Source organism: Merops nubicus, unplaced genomic scaffold (assembly GCF_000691845.1).
Source record: "Merops nubicus isolate BGI_N331 unplaced genomic scaffold, ASM69184v1 scaffold4309, whole genome shotgun sequence".
Taxonomy (NCBI): Eukaryota; Metazoa; Chordata; class Aves; order Coraciiformes; family Meropidae; genus Merops; species Merops nubicus.
Window position 1 is genome coordinate 32283 of NW_008631515.1, and position 15374 is coordinate 47656.

The 15374-nt window shown below is 40.5% G+C and overlaps 1 protein-coding gene across 1 annotated transcript in view; it reads left to right on the forward strand.

Moving 5' to 3' along the window:
- Nucleotides 1–8554: 8554 nt before the first annotated feature.
- LOC103779929 (GREB1-like protein) overlaps nucleotides 8555–15374 on the forward strand; it is a gene marked incomplete at its 3' end in the record, with an annotated part of 44035 nt that continues 37215 nt past the window's right edge. The window contains exon 1 of the mRNA XM_008947573.1: nucleotides 8555–8630. The remainder of the gene's footprint in view (nucleotides 8631–15374) is intronic.

Below are 15374 nucleotides of genomic sequence, written 5' to 3' on the forward strand. Positions count from 1 at the left end.
TTGTGTTTTGGCAAAGTCAACAGGGAGCAGAAGATGTTTGCAGAACTTTTTATGGCGAGCCATTCATTGATTCTTGATAGCAGGATTCGTGTCAATGGATACCATATATTTGCACCTTGACACAGACATAGGTTGTCTTTTTATGCTGTCCCTCTTGGACTGTGCTGAGCTCTTTTTCTGGGTGTATTTTCTCTGTACTTGTTGCTGAGAAGAATCAGTTAGCTGATGCTTATGCTCGTGAAGTCCCATCCCTACTGAAGCTGACAGGCTCAGTTGCTGTGTGTGTGCAAAAGCTGGGTAAGAAATGCTGAAGGAAGGCCTGCTGCCTTGTCCTGTGTCGGGTGTTCTGTGCTAGCAGTGGGAGCTGCAGAGAGCAGAGCTAGCCAGCTGAAATGTTCTGTGTGCCACAGCATCCCCCAGGAACTTCTTCTAGCTCACGGATATTTCACAGCATGGCAACTTATGTGAAGAAGGAAAAATACCTGTTCTGCCATTAAGGATATAGATTTATTTTTATTGTATAAAACAAAATTGTGGCAAATTTTTCAATTTTAGACCAGAAATGTTTGGTTTTTATCTCTTCAGTGCCTGCGTATTCCTATGGACTTGTGTGTCTCGTTTCTGTGGTTTGCTCCATGTAAGTAAAGTACAGCTAGACTTGTTTCAGGGTAAAAATCCTCTGTTAAGCTTCTGGTCAGGAATATAATTCCTGTGTTGAGAGCGAGTGAGACACAGGCTGTGGGGAGAAAGCAAACTTCTCGTGTGCCTACATGAGAATATTTGCAGTGTGTGTGTTCTCTGCATGAGACTTTTAAATACAGGTAAAACTAATGAATCTTCTGTTCATCAAGCCCAGCAATACGTGTTAAGTCTTCTAACTGCAATCTGTGCAGCAGATTTTAAAGGCCTGCTAATTTTGAAATGTCACAAAGATTGGAAGGCACAGAGACTGGTTTGCCTCTTTAGGTTGTATTGCACTCAGGGATGCAATATCTCAGGGGCTTGTCCAAGGCACCTCACTGTCACAGCTCCAGTGCTCCAAATGTCACTTCAGATCGGGGCAGTTCTTATAACTGGACAGTAAACTCGAGATGGCTTAATGGAAATGATTGCTTCATGTGTCAAAATGACCCCTTTGTTTCTCATTTTACTCTTTTGTTGCCTGCAGCTAATCTGCTTTTTGGGTTATCAGATCCAAGCATCTTACAATGCTGACTCTAGCAGGGGCATTCAGCTGGAATGCTGCCCTTTGTTTACTGGTTCCACCAGGCCTCCAGTGCTTTCTTTGGTCATCTGGTGGCTCCACTAATGTGATTTGCACTCCCAGGCTCTGCAGGTAGTCGTGGGCTTTTATTAGAGAATTAGAGGCAGGCCTGCCACCCTGGTTGCTAATGAATCCAGAGGGTATTTCTTGTTTGTGTTGTGTTTTTTTTTCCAGTTGTTTGGGGATTTTTTTTGGAAAGCAGACCCCAATCTGTTCACAGCTTTACGGATTTTTTTCTCAGCTGTGCTCAGACCTCAGTTCCTAAAGTTGCTTTACCTAGCTGTGGTGAGGTTCATTTTGTTTTAAATACAAGTACCAAGTCCTACTGATCAGAATGTGCATTTGGGATTTTCTCAGGTTTTGTAATAAATACAGAAAAATAGGTGACTATGCAAATACACAAAAGTTCTGTATTACAATAAATGATCTGTAAAAACTGGTCCTGGTGCTACTGGATGTAGCAAGGAGACACAAACCTCCACTTTTGAAAATTCTCTCTATTAAAATAGGAAATATTGGCTTGCATAGGGAAGTAGAAGTGTTTTGCTAATGAGGCTAGAATCAAATTTTGCAAGCCCACCAGAAGCAGATGCAAGTTTAGAAACACACCTTGTGTAATTTTGAGCCAGTGAAGGACATGGTCAAGTAAATACTCTAGTGCAGTTTTTGCAAAAGCACACAGATCTGTACTTATACTGAAGATATTTTTGTAAGAAAAGAGTATAATCAAAAGAGAATACATGCTCAAAACATCTTGTACTCTTGTGCTAAAGCAGAGGAGAGATTCAGACTCTGAGGAGTTAAGTAGAATGTCAAATGCTGAGTAAGATGCCATTCCTTATATCCCCAGCCTCTTTAGTTAAGGATCCTTGTGGCTTTGAGTGGGGACTAGTAGAGTGATTAGGATTTTTTTTGGATTAGCCTTGCAGTTTTGTTAGGGCCAGTGTTTGGTTTGCACAAAATGAAGCACAATGTCAATGTTTTTAAAGGTTTCTACTAGTCTAATTAAGACTCGACTTACCATGGCAGGATCTGCTTATTTTTATCTTTTCATAAAATATTTTCCATCCACTCCTCTTGTTTTAGAGTGGAAGGTACCACATCTGTGATAAAAGCAAAATCTGAAAAGGACTTTGGAAATAAATGGGTCTTTTCCATGCAAGATAATATTGAATCTATTCTTCCTCTTATTTACCTTGAGAGCAAGTCTATCTGTTTATCCAAGTCTGAAGAATTTAGACTGATAAGAGTTGTGTCACTGGTACATGGTTTATAGGGTTGGGTCTTAAGAGTAGAAAAAAGCTTTAGAAAAACTGAAGTATGTTTCCTTGCCCTTGCTTTGTGACATTTTAGGATGCTGATCTGTGATGTTTGGGGCAAGTGTTTGTTTTGTTTATATATGTGTGTGTCTTTATTTTTAACACATTAACTGAATATTGGACCATTAATTTCTCTTGAAACCATGTCAGGAAAGTTGTTGAGTTTGTGTGTCTACTTCAGGAATAATGATGTAGAAATTCAGGTGCAAGGTTTCTAGTAGTGGACATACAAAGCAGTGTATTGATTGAGTTTTACTGGGCTGACAGCAGCACTGAAGGTCTCTGTGACCTAGAAGTTTGTGACCCATGAAATCTCCATTTTCCTTCTGTTGGTAATGTATCTTGAAGTACAGAGGACTGAAAAACGCATCCTGTGTGACCTAACACGTTGATTATCTAAAAATGGGCAATTATTTTGGGCTGGTTGGTAAAAATGTGTTTGATACTAGTAAATATAAGGGATAGGCTTAAATTATATTCTTAAACAAATGTTCCCTCAGCACAAATTCACTAAGGCAACAGCTGATACTGAGAGGTATGAATAAGATCTGCTATATTTTTCTTTAAAGTGCTGATTTCAGATGTTTGACCCTCTTGCTGATTCAGCTTCATCAGCTTGTGTGCCAGTGAGCAGAAATCAAAATTTTGCTTTATGAGTGGTAGTTAGATCTAATCAAATGAGATAAATGTTGGCAAGAAATTGGGCAGAGTTATTTCTAAAAATGGTAAATATCCAAGGTGCCTGAAAAGGAGCCTGTTAACACAGGCACACCAGCAGGCAGATTTTACAGCTCTGTCCAGAGCACAGAAGGAAGATAAATCATGGCCATCCCCCTCTCATTTTTGAAATGATTCAACCCTGGGGTTTAGCTGAAGGACTTAAAGAGTTTTTGAAGTGCAAATAGACTGGTGAAGGGTAAACCTTTTCAGAGTTTCATTTAGATGGATTTTTTTTTTTTTCTATGTGGATTTCTGGCACCAGCTGAGATCTGGAAGGCCACAGGATTTTTTTGTTTTTGATCAATCAAGCAAGCAGAACTTGCCATGGGGGTGTACATTCTCTGCATACATATTGATCCTATTGTGTTTAAAAGTAGTTAATTTAATCGGGGCTTTTTGAAACCTTGCCTGGTAAGACTTGCATTATTGGAGCTGTCATTTCAAGGTCATGTTTCAGTGTCAGGAACTTAATGGTCATGATGGAAGTTACCTGTAAATATAATATCAATACTTCGGTTATTCTGTGTTAAAGTTGCACTGATTGAGAGCTCATTTTACACACGTGCATGTAAAAATGTTGAGTTACAGCTGGAAAAAATATTGCTTTCATTAAATTAGAGATTTTCAAAGCAATACAGTGTTACTAAACATACAAACATCAACACTTGTGTTCACTGCTGTTTGGACCCTTGGCCGGCCCCTTTGCAAGGGGGCTTTGACTTCAAGAACATACCTTAGACCTTGTCTCTTCCAGCAAAGTGGCTGGAATAGCAGAGGTTTTATTCAGGGCTCTTTCTGGTAGTTTTGACCTTTTACCTCACACTTTGTCTTGTTTCAAAGCAGCAGCATGCAGAAGATGGATTGCATATTAACTATAAACACTTCTCTCTACTGTGGTAAATATTTGGAAGTACAACATGTAAGGACTGTCTGTATGATAAGTTGCCTGTTTGAGTGCAGAGTAGATTTTATAAGGCAGGATACAGTTCACTACTTTTTTGTCCATATCTGATGTAAAGATCTTTTAGTGTTTCAGATGAAAGCATTATATACTTCCAAGATTTTTCCTGTGAGGATGTTAACTGCAGACTTTATTTGCTTCTTTGATTTGATGGATTTGGAAGGAGCTTCAGAAAGATATCCTGGTGAAAATTGGATTCAGATGCCATGGCACAAAGTACATCTCCCAAACTCCCAAACTGCTTTTCCTCTTGTAGTTGTGGCATGCCTGGGGCCCTGCTGCTTGCTGAGGACTGGGGTTCCAGGGTGATGTGGAGTGTGAGGTGCAAAGCACTGTCTTGCATACAACTCTTGCAATCATCTATCAGTAATTCTCTTCTGTGGAGTTCCCTGCATGTGTTTTCCCTAACTGAATGGGAATTTATCACAGATTTCAGTACCTGATCACTCGGTGGCTTAGAATGAGACAGGAACTCTAAAAGATGATGTGGGGTCCAGAGTTGGGATACTCTTTAGGAAGGACCAAACTTGACTGGTGGTTAGTTTAATTTCCATATATTTAATGCCCAAAATGGTACTGCATGGCATCCTATGGGGAAATTATCTATATTAAAAAATAGTGCATTTATACCTTCTGTGTTTACAGTCTGGTGGCTTGGTGTTGGCTGTGCTATGAGAGTGCAATAGAAAGTCTCCAGATCAGGATAGGGACCTCCAATTGTAACTCATCACAAACTAATAAATATGGCTAAATACAAATAATAAAAAAGACTAAAAGAGTGCATATCATGATTTTAGTTTTTCCTGACTTTACACTGAACAGAAGACATTTGGTTAGTGGGTCCTCTGTCTTGCTCTTTGTTTTATGACTCTTTTATGTCCATTAAACTCAGTGCTGTCAATCTCATGTACTGTAATGATGGTTGTTTCCTGTAGTGTTTGAATATGAGAGCTGTTTAAAGCTCAGCTGAGAGAGGAGGGAATTCTTTGCATCTCACTGTGGAGAAGGGGTTCCCAGCATTTGTGGCATTACTTTTGTGAGTGTGTCACTGGGAGATGCTAATATGACCTTCCCTTCGTTAAGTAAGAGATTTCTAGCACCACTCCAGACTTCTCTCTCTTCACTCACTCTTGTTCCACCAACTGGATAGAGAATTTTGGGGATATTTCAGGTCGTTGGCTTTTGCTTCAGTCTTATTAGGCATAGAGTGCAGATCTTCATTTAGAATCAGGCAGCATTCTGTAGACAGGCATGTGGGTGTTGGCTGGAATATCTATCACTTTAATTTAATTTTTTTTCTAAACGGTGTGTGCTCAAATGTCAAAACACTGGGGGGTGTTGCTTGCAAACTACAGATTTATCAGGCAGCCAGGACACTGCAGTGGGCGTACTCTGGTTACATGATGCAGTTGTCAAGGGCACAGGCTGGCGTGCTGCTTCTAAATTCCTGTGGAATTTAACTGAGCAACAGCTGGTCTGTAGGATGTGTAGATTTTAACAAGGTAATGTTTGTGTTTTGGCGAAGGACTTGTGTGACATGCTGCTGAAACTGCTCCAAAGTGCCTTCTTCCTCCAGTCAGCTCTGTAGGGATCTTGAGAGAGTTTGCGGGTGAAATTTCTCCACTCTCTCTGCACGTCTTGATTTTGTCACAATTAAATTCTACAAAAGTCTTCCATGGGGGTTGGGGGAAAAAAAAAATCAATGCCACTAACTACAGCTACAACAGAAATTTTGGGCTTTAATTGTGTCAGATTCCTTTTCTCTGCAATTGTTTTCCCCCCCTCCTTTTTTTTTTCCACTTGAGAGAGGTTTATGGTGCTGTGTCCATCATGATAACCCTGTCTTAAGGTTGAAGTTGTATTTCTCCCTGCGTTCCTGGAGGTGATGTTATCTTTTGGTCACTCAGCAGTATGGTCATTCCTGAGAGCATCTGTCACTTTAGGCATTGTAAGATGGATGAGTCTCAAGTGAACTGCTGGTTGAAGCAAATGGTGAATATAAGAAAAGACAAGGGGGTTGGGGGGCCGTCAGAGGGGACAAGCAACAAGGAAGCACTGTTAGAAATCAAAAGTAAGCCAGGTGGTAGTGGAAGAAAGAGTCAAGATGGATCACATGTTAGGAGATCCCACAGGTCTTGGAAACAAAGGTTGGTGGCTGATGAATTCTGAGGAGATCTGTGTCTTGGCAAAAATGCTGCTGATTTTTTTCCTACTTCACTGGAAAATAAGAGGGGATCATGAGGAGATGATCTGAATATCAGATGAAGAAATTGGTTTTTATGTCACATTGTGTTGTAAGGTTAGGACAAATTAATGCTGCCAATAATCAGAAAAAGAGGGTTAGTGATACTTTGTGTCTTAAATATTGTGTAAGAATCTGCTGTTACTGGGCAAGTAACAGTATAAAACCAAAATAATGTATCTGCAGTTCAGCTTTTAGAAAAAGCAGTAAACTTAATCCGTAGCTGTTTGGATTTCAGAAAGCGCTTCATGTTTTTCAAAGAGGGAAGTTTCACTACAGCATCTCTGCTGATTTAGCTCGACTAATTGAGTTAGATGTTTTAACAGAAAATGATCTTAAAAAAGCTCCACACACAAACCCCAGGAAAACTCCCCCCAAGCCAGTGACAAGCAAATCCATAGCCACTGGAGCGAGCACACCCTGGCTGGGCTTGCGGAGCAGCCGGCTGGGGACAAAAGGCACTTCCAGCCCAGTGGTGTCAAGGTTTGGGAAGGGTCCAGCAGGATCTTGGCTTGAAAAATTATTTTGTCACACGATTGGCATTGGTCCATAAGGGGAAGGACTGGTTGAAAGGCGAAGAAATTAAGATGATTAGAAGGTTTAAAGCTTCACAAATGGTGGAGTATCTCTCTTCTCAATAGATGTAAATAATACATGAAAGACCGAGAGTTGACAACAAAGGATGAGGGCGTTTAAGAGAATGTGTGCAGCCTGAATAGAGGTCTATGGCCTAGGGCCAAAGGTCTTAGCTTTGAGTGTAATTAGAAGAAAATACAAAAATGTCATTACTAGCAGGTGAAATGTTCAGCACGTGTCCGAAAAATAGCAATTTCAGAGGCAGGAGCCGTTGGGGTTGGAGGACTGGCGTTCAGCGGTCGCGGGGTTCTCTGCAGGGCCCTCCAGCTGGGGCTGGGGCTGTGCTGGCCCTGGGGTGCCTGAGGGACCCGCTGGCAGTGAGGTGGGGTGCCCAGGACAGGGTCCCATCGGTGGTCCCTCGTTAGAGCTCTTCAACCTCTTCCCTCAGGCAACCGCCCGCGACAGTCCCACCCAACACCCTTCCAGAGTGAGAGGTGGGAGTTGGAGCTGCTCGCTGAAATTAGCTTATTTTTAAAAATGGGAGGAGGGGGAGGAAGCTTAAAGCTGTTTGGGTTTGAATTTTAGACCCTAGGCCTAGAATTGGGGGTGCAGAGCTGAGTCCTGCCCGCGCTGGCTGCGCCAGCAGGCCCCAGGCCGCACTCCCGCCTCAAGCCTCAGACCCCATTTGTGGGCAACAGGAAAAATCCCTGTAAATCTTCTGGCAAAAATGTTGTCTGTTTTGATTGAGAAACAAACCAGTTCGTGTGCCTAAAAGTCTTGTTGAATTCCAGACAATTATAACGTAATATAAAGCTTTTCCTGAGGTTATTTACTGTTCTGTACAGCCCCGTGTATTTTAGGAGTTACTCTTCTGCCGGCCGCTTGCTACCCCATTGTTGCCATTCTTTGGGGCATTTCAGGTGTATTCTCTTGCATAAACTCCAATTTCTGTTAGAAATGTTTTCACTCAAATACCTTTTTGGGATGTCAGATAGGAGAGCAACTGGCTAATTCAGGTTTAATTTTGAACATTGGAGTTTAGCATAGATAACTCCTCACCCATTCAGTTTTTAAATCAATAGTAAAATAATCACTTCTATGTTCTTTTTTTTAGTTTTATTTTTCTGTGATAGTTATTTTTTTCATATTGATGTGCCAGGTTCCTAATATGTCATGTGTTGATTTCAGGACCAAATATGTGCAGATTCTGTGACAAACTTGTAGTTCTGGTAGAATGCAGAGGTGCAGCCGTGCAGCTGCAACCAAGTATTCCTGTGAACAAAAAGATGCCTTTAATAAAGAGATCAGCCCTCCTTTCCCCACTCCAGTTTAGTTTTCACCCTAGACCAGGTTTAGATAGGCAAGTTATAAATTAAATGGCTTCTTATAAATTATATGCTGGCAGAAGTAATTCTAATTTTTTTTCTCCCTTCTTGTTTTTCAGGTGTTCAGGAGTTTTAAACAAATTTGCAGCAGGGCTTCACAAACTCTTAGCTGCACCCTTTAATCATGACTACATTTCAAATAGGCTAAAAGGAATCTGAAAAGGTACAGTACTTGCCTTTCTGATAGACAATATGTTGTATGTTTGTGTTCAGCATCTGTGCTTTCATTTCCATTGACTGTATTTTAGGAACAGTGTGGACAGTAAATAATAATTTCAGTTTTGCTTTGGGCCTGTACGATGTCTAAGTTGTTCAAAAATCTTGAAATCCAGTTCATGTAATTAAACAGCCTTCACCAAAGAGGGCTGGTTTGTGCTTCCTTTTTCTTATATATCTACAACGAGGTCAACTTCATTATTTAATGACAGTTCCTTTGAAGCTGTAATGATTTTCTTCTGCTGTTTTATTTAGAAGCACTGCAAATACCTAAGCAACTAGCTAAATACATAGTTTATGCACTTGGAGGGTGGATGTTTGTTTGTTTGTCCTCTCAAAGGGTTTAAAGCAAATGGAAAGAATACAGATCTTTGTAATGATTGGGGTAGCTCTGTACTTCCAGCTGAGATTCTCACACGTTTTTTTCTGACTTCTGAAAGTGGAGAGGTTTGTCTCAGTATACATTGTTAGGTTCACACAGTTTCTTGCTGCATTTAAATAACCAGTGTACCCTAAAGGCTGAACATCTATTCCTGCTTTAGGTCCTGTTGTATCTGTGGGGCAAGGGCAGTGCTGAGCAGAGCAAGGGGGTCATGGCCACAGTCCGGGTTCCGAGTGGTGCTTGCAGGTACCCAAAACCTGCCTGCAGGAACATTTTGCAACATCTGGAACATGGCAGAAGTCTGGAGGAGGGGGGAACCTCTAGGATTTTGCTTTGCCAGGTGCTAGGAGGAAGCAACATTAACCTTTTTGATAGGGGGGAGGCAGATTCTATGGCCCTGAAGTTAGGCTAAACAATTGTGGAGGTCAAAGGACAGCTGACTGTGGTCAATGAGACACCCTGGGGTGTATTTTGTTACTTAGTAAAAGGAGTAGCATCCTAAAACCCTAAAGGATTCTCTTGAAAATCTGTGTTGTTGAAAGGTTTTATGAGTCTGATGGCAAAAAGTGCTGATTTAGCTGAGGAATGCTTGCTTTTGTCTAAATGAAAGGCTAATCCTTACCAAATGTTGGCAGCTATTATAGTGCAGTCAATGCAGGTCTGAAAGGACAGTTAGAGTAGAAGTGTACTTTGGAATCCCAAATGTTTATCATTTTAATGGTTCTGTAACTGAAAAGATTTTTGAACTTTCACCTTTGATCCTAAAATTTATACCATGAGCAAAATATGTGAAGAAGTAAAAAGTAAAATCCTTTCCTTGTAAAATTAAAGGACTGTTCCTTGGGGAGCTGCTCCTGCCCAGGTATTCTATATCCCCTGACAAATTAGCTTAAGATAGCAGGGTTCTGTGTCATTTAAACTATAACTTATTTTAATCTGCTAACACGTTAATTGGTGGGAAAAAAAAATTGGTGGTTTTTTTTTTTCTGGTCTTGAGCAATTTTTTGCTCTTCTTGTTTCAACACTCATAAAAAAAAAAAGTTTTTGAGTAATTCCTATAATTTGTTTAGCATTATCTTTCTTTAAAAGCTACAGCTTAACACTTAACATTTGTCACAGAAACAGATAAGAAATCAATGTCAGAGCCAAGACCTTGTAAATAACCTGAAAGGAAATGTAATAATGGCTGTCTTCAGCAGAGAGGTGCTGGGGGGAGGACCAGGCATGGGCAGAAAAGGTTCAGTGCTTTTTGTTTTCCTTGGGAAGGGGGGGTTGCTGCTGCAAGACACAGTCCGGGGCCTCCCACTCTTTGGCCCTACTGTCTTACCCACCCATTGTTCTGGGAGGAAGAAAGAGACACTCAGGAGCAAGCAGCAGAGGCATTTTTATAGTGACTAACCTGGCGTCTCATTGTGACCTTTAAAAGAACGTTATAAGAGTGAAAAAGAATAAACTGAATAATTTTATAGTGGAAAAAATTAGAAAAGAATTTGACAAGTAGGGTGTTTTTTTTGCTTGCAAAACATAGCTCTGCAAAGAGCTTAATTTTTAAACTCCTTAGAAGGACTCTATAGAGATGCTTAGCATTGATTTATGTCAAGGTTAAGGCACCTTTAAACAAATAAAGTTGGGAATGGATAAACCTACTAAAATACAAATTGTCTATTAAACACAGAAGATGTTTGTATAGCATTTGGGCTGCTACAAAACTGACACATCTCCAAATTCTCCTGATAACCCCTTCTAAACTCATCAGCAGATATGTTTGAGGGGCACACAAAGGAGAGGCCAGATAGAATAGAGATGGAAGGTCAGGCCTTAACTTTGACTTTCTGGGCTCCAGCAATAAGGCAGTAACAAATGAAGAAAGGATTAAGGTGATTTATTTATCAATGAGGCTGGACTGGCTTTTGCTGGAGGAACTCAATCAGATGTCTATTTTCAGCATTATCCCTAGAAGCAATGAATACTATATTTTACATATATGTCTCTGTGGAACACAGGGGTGGATAAAATAAATTGTATAATAAAACTGTTTAGAGAAATACTTATTTGGGGTATAATCTTTAATATTTTTTTTTTTATGTCCCTGGAATTGAATTACTCAGAGTATGTAAAATGGAAGTCCAGGAATTAAGATTTTTTTCATCTACTGGAGAAAGTTGTTCTGTATCTATAAAGTGTTTATTTATCAGGTGAGGCTTTTTTTCAAGTGGATTTTAGACCACACTGAGAATTTTATACATAGCATTTATATCTTACTCTGGCAGCAGTCACAGAAGAATATTATGAGCACATGTTTCTTGAGTGTCAGTGTTTGCTGGAGATTTTATATGAATACCTCCAAGAATGCACAGAACCTGTGAATTTTCTGTTACTGAGTCACTCACTAAACCATAACAGCTTTGGGAATCAAGATTGCCTTTGCTAGGATGTTTATGTTGTGGGTAAATTAAGTCCAGCCTGTAAATATCATCAAGATCTTTCCTTCTGAGAGAAAAACAAGTAGAGAACTGCATCTAATGTCTCCAACAAATAATCTATTTCATTATAACTTTTCTTCTTCCAAGGCATGAAGACCCCATATGCAATTTCTCATAATGGGTGGGGAGTTGCATTACAGAACAAATATAAACATTAGAAATAGGAGAAGAAAACAATTTCCTATTAAGTGTTAATAATATGTAATTTTCAATTTCTGCATTTCTGTTTTAAGTAAAGATAGAGGTTTTTCTTTGCCAGGCCTAGATTGGATTATAAGTGCCATTAAATGGCATTATAAAAATGCCATGTGTGGATGTTTAGCCCACAGATACCTACTGGGATTCCTAAGGATCTAGAAAAGGCAGCTTGAATGTCAAAGTTCTTGTTAGCTAGAGCCCTGGGTGTGATGTTTAAGTTCTGTTCTGTCAATTGACTGTTCCTTGCAAATTTCATCTTGACTGAAATGTGGGATGTTGCAGAAAGCCCAGTAGTGATGTGCATCTTTGATCTCAAACGGGGGTTGCCTCTGGTAATTTCAGAGATTCTGGACAGAGCTTTGTTTATTTTACAGAAGAATTTGTGGTATTCTGGGGGGGGGAGAAAGCAGAGTCAGCTTTGACACGTTACCCACACATGTTGCATAAGAGGAAAAGGAAGAACTCTCTAAAGCACTGTGCACTTTGAAGTCTATTTCCATTAAAATTCAATATGAGTAATTTATTGGGGGTTTAAACATAAATTCTGTGAGCGATTTAGACACTGTTTCCATGTTTCACCATTTATAAGTTCCTGTCTAAATGGTAGCTTGGGTGTACAATAAATAATACAAGCTATGATGTTTAAAAGTTAATTTTTTGCAGCCCAGTGGCATAAGGATTTACAATAATTTTCATACGTGGCTTGCTAAGCCCTAGTGCACAATCCTACTCCATGTTGGAGGCAATAAAACACCAGGCAGGTGAGTATGCTCTTAGAGTATGAGGTCTAAGAGCATGAGGAGTGGTGCAGAGAGGTTGTGCAGCAAAAAGCTGAAGGAGAATTACAAATTGAGCAAACTCATTGGCTGGAAACAGCATTACTATCATTAAATCTCCATTAAAAACATAGCTTTAAATTAACTGATGCCTCTGAGCAGATGACATTTGCACTATAGGTTATTGTAAAGTACAGAAACTACATTTTCTGTCTCTGATAGTTCAGAATAGTTTGTTAATTAGTAGTTACTAAATATAGTCATTAGCTAATAGCTTTCAGTAAGGTCTGTGTATGTATTATTGCTGAATCACAGAATGGTTTGGGTTGGAAGGGACCTTAAAGATCATCTACTTGTAGCCCCCCTGCCATGGGCAGGGACACCTCCAGCTAGGCCAGGTTCCCTTTAGTATGTTTATTATTTTGTGAGCTGTGCCTGAAGGCTGTGGGGATGGTGTCAGAGTGGAAGGGACAGAGCCATAAAAGCAGGGCAGCCTCCAGGTTAGCAGTGCTTGTGATTTGCTTTCTGTTTCATGTTGTGGGGGAGCAGCTGCCCTGTTCCATCACCCTGCATGTAGCTCTGTTGTGTAGCCATTTGTCTCTCTGCCCAAGGAAGGGTCCCAATCCCAGGTAGTCTGATGCAAGACTTCAAGTACAGATACTATAATTGAGCAATAAGAGGAAAAACCTTGTCAGAAAATAAAAACAAAAAAACAAACCAAAACCCCCACAACATTCTTGATCTTTCTCATTCCTCTGACACAGTAGTGGCAACATCAGCCTGAAAGACAAGATTCTGCACCATAATAGATGCTATCAATAGTTGCTTCAAAATAAAATGAAAACAAAAACAAAAGCAAACTTCACTGCAAACAGAGTCAAAACAAGCTAATCATTCATTTTTCCTGAAAGACTTTGTGAATGAGTTATTTATCTATCACTTGCTGCATAAGATTGCAAATTCTTTTGTAGCTGTTTGAATATCCCTAATCAAGACAAGCAGGGTGAGAGTCTCAGGATCATGAAAGGACTGTGGGGGGAAAAAAAGGGATCTTGCAAAGGTTATGAGATGAGGGATCTGCTAATGAGACTGCCCTGCACTCCTGTATTGACTCACACACCAGTTAGCTCTTTCTCCACTGAATGCTGCAGTTAACACTGGGTAGATATTTTTGACTTTGAAGTCTACACTTTTAAATAGTTTCTATATTTGTTACTGTTGTTGTAAGCCATCCTCCTTTCTGCTGTATGCATTTTGGTGAGACACTGATGTTCTAATAGGAAAAAAGAATAAGAATGACATAAGTAATAGAAAATTCTAGCTGTACCCAAAACAACCAGTTCCCAAACAATTCTGCAGCATAAAGAGCTGCCTGGTCTGTCTTTGCCCAAGATAACCCTTTGAGATACAGAAGCTGTGCTGGGCCTGCCAGTGCCTTTGTGAAGGAACTTGCTTTCTTTTCCTTTGAAGAGAAACTTTCCTGTAGGGTTAGGCCAGATCAGAAGCCAGATTATGTGTTTTGGAGAACACAATTACATCATTAGGTTAAACACAAAGTGAGGGCTTGATAGAGCCAACTTAATGGAGAGTGTTTGCATCAGATTCATCATTTGCTATCAGGTAATTGTGAAATTGCTTTAAGCCATAACAACAATACCCACCCACTCCCTCATTCTCCAGCTCAGTTCCTCTCCTTTAAAGTCTCTGGGGTCATGACCCACCTGGAGGCCAAATATGTGGTATCTGGTGTCCTGAATGATCTGATTATATTTTTACTAGCAGAGCCTTCAACTCAGTGTGCAGTTCTAGCTCCCAACAGCTATTGGGTAACAACCACTTTCCAGAGGTTACTTTTTTTGGTATGTGAAGGACCATTGTCACCTGTTTTTCTGACTAGAAGTGAGTGTTGTTGTACTTCCACACTGCAAGCCTGCTGGGTGTGACTCTGGTTCTTTGTCAACATCCAGTGTCACGTTTCTGCACAGATATTTTGAAACCTGGATGACCACATGGGACAAGATTATTTGCCTGAATTGACAAGACTTTCTTGTAAGTTCAGCTTCTGTGGTTGAAAGAGTGGTCAGAATTTCCCTGGGTCCTTTACTGCAGTTAAGTGCTAAAATTAGTGGTCTTTGAAATTTAGCTTTTATGACTTCCATTTCTGTCTGCTTGATGGAAGCTCCGGGTAATTGTAGTTTTGGTTTCCATAATAAATGCCCATGCTTCATTTGTATTAATACCTATAGCACTAACACTGCACTTGTGGTCAGGTTAGTGGAATTTCACTCTCACAGGACGCAGACTGAGGTTTGAGGACTGCCCTCCCAGCTCTGTCCTAAGGCAGCTCTCAAACTGTAGCAAACCTCAGAGCTAATTGATGTGTCAGGCAGTAAGTCATCATGTCTTAATACCTGGAGGTTTGCACAGGAGTATCCTGAGAGTGATAGGGTTGGATCCTGCATTGCAGATGTGCGAATGGCTGATTTCTGGGAATATACAGGAAGGCAGGATATACTTGCTATTTGGATAATTTTTCTTTTTTAGGAAGGAGCGTTAGTTTAGTTACATTCAATCATTGGGTTTGGTCGTATTTAAATGCTTATAGGGTGGGTACATGTCTTAATAACATGTCCTCCTTTCTCCTGCCCATCAAATCCCAGCAGTTTCTCTGTCCTGCAGACTCTCCCCCTCTCCAGCCCGGGTCCTGGAGGACAGCGAGGGTCCCAGTGCCCCACCAGCTGCTGGGGGTGGAAGCAAAAGCAGAACCACTCAGACATTAACACTTCTCTTGGTGCTCCCGGCGTCTGAGCAGGCTGGGCTAGGGTGGCACAGCCCCAGCTGGCCAGCAGCTC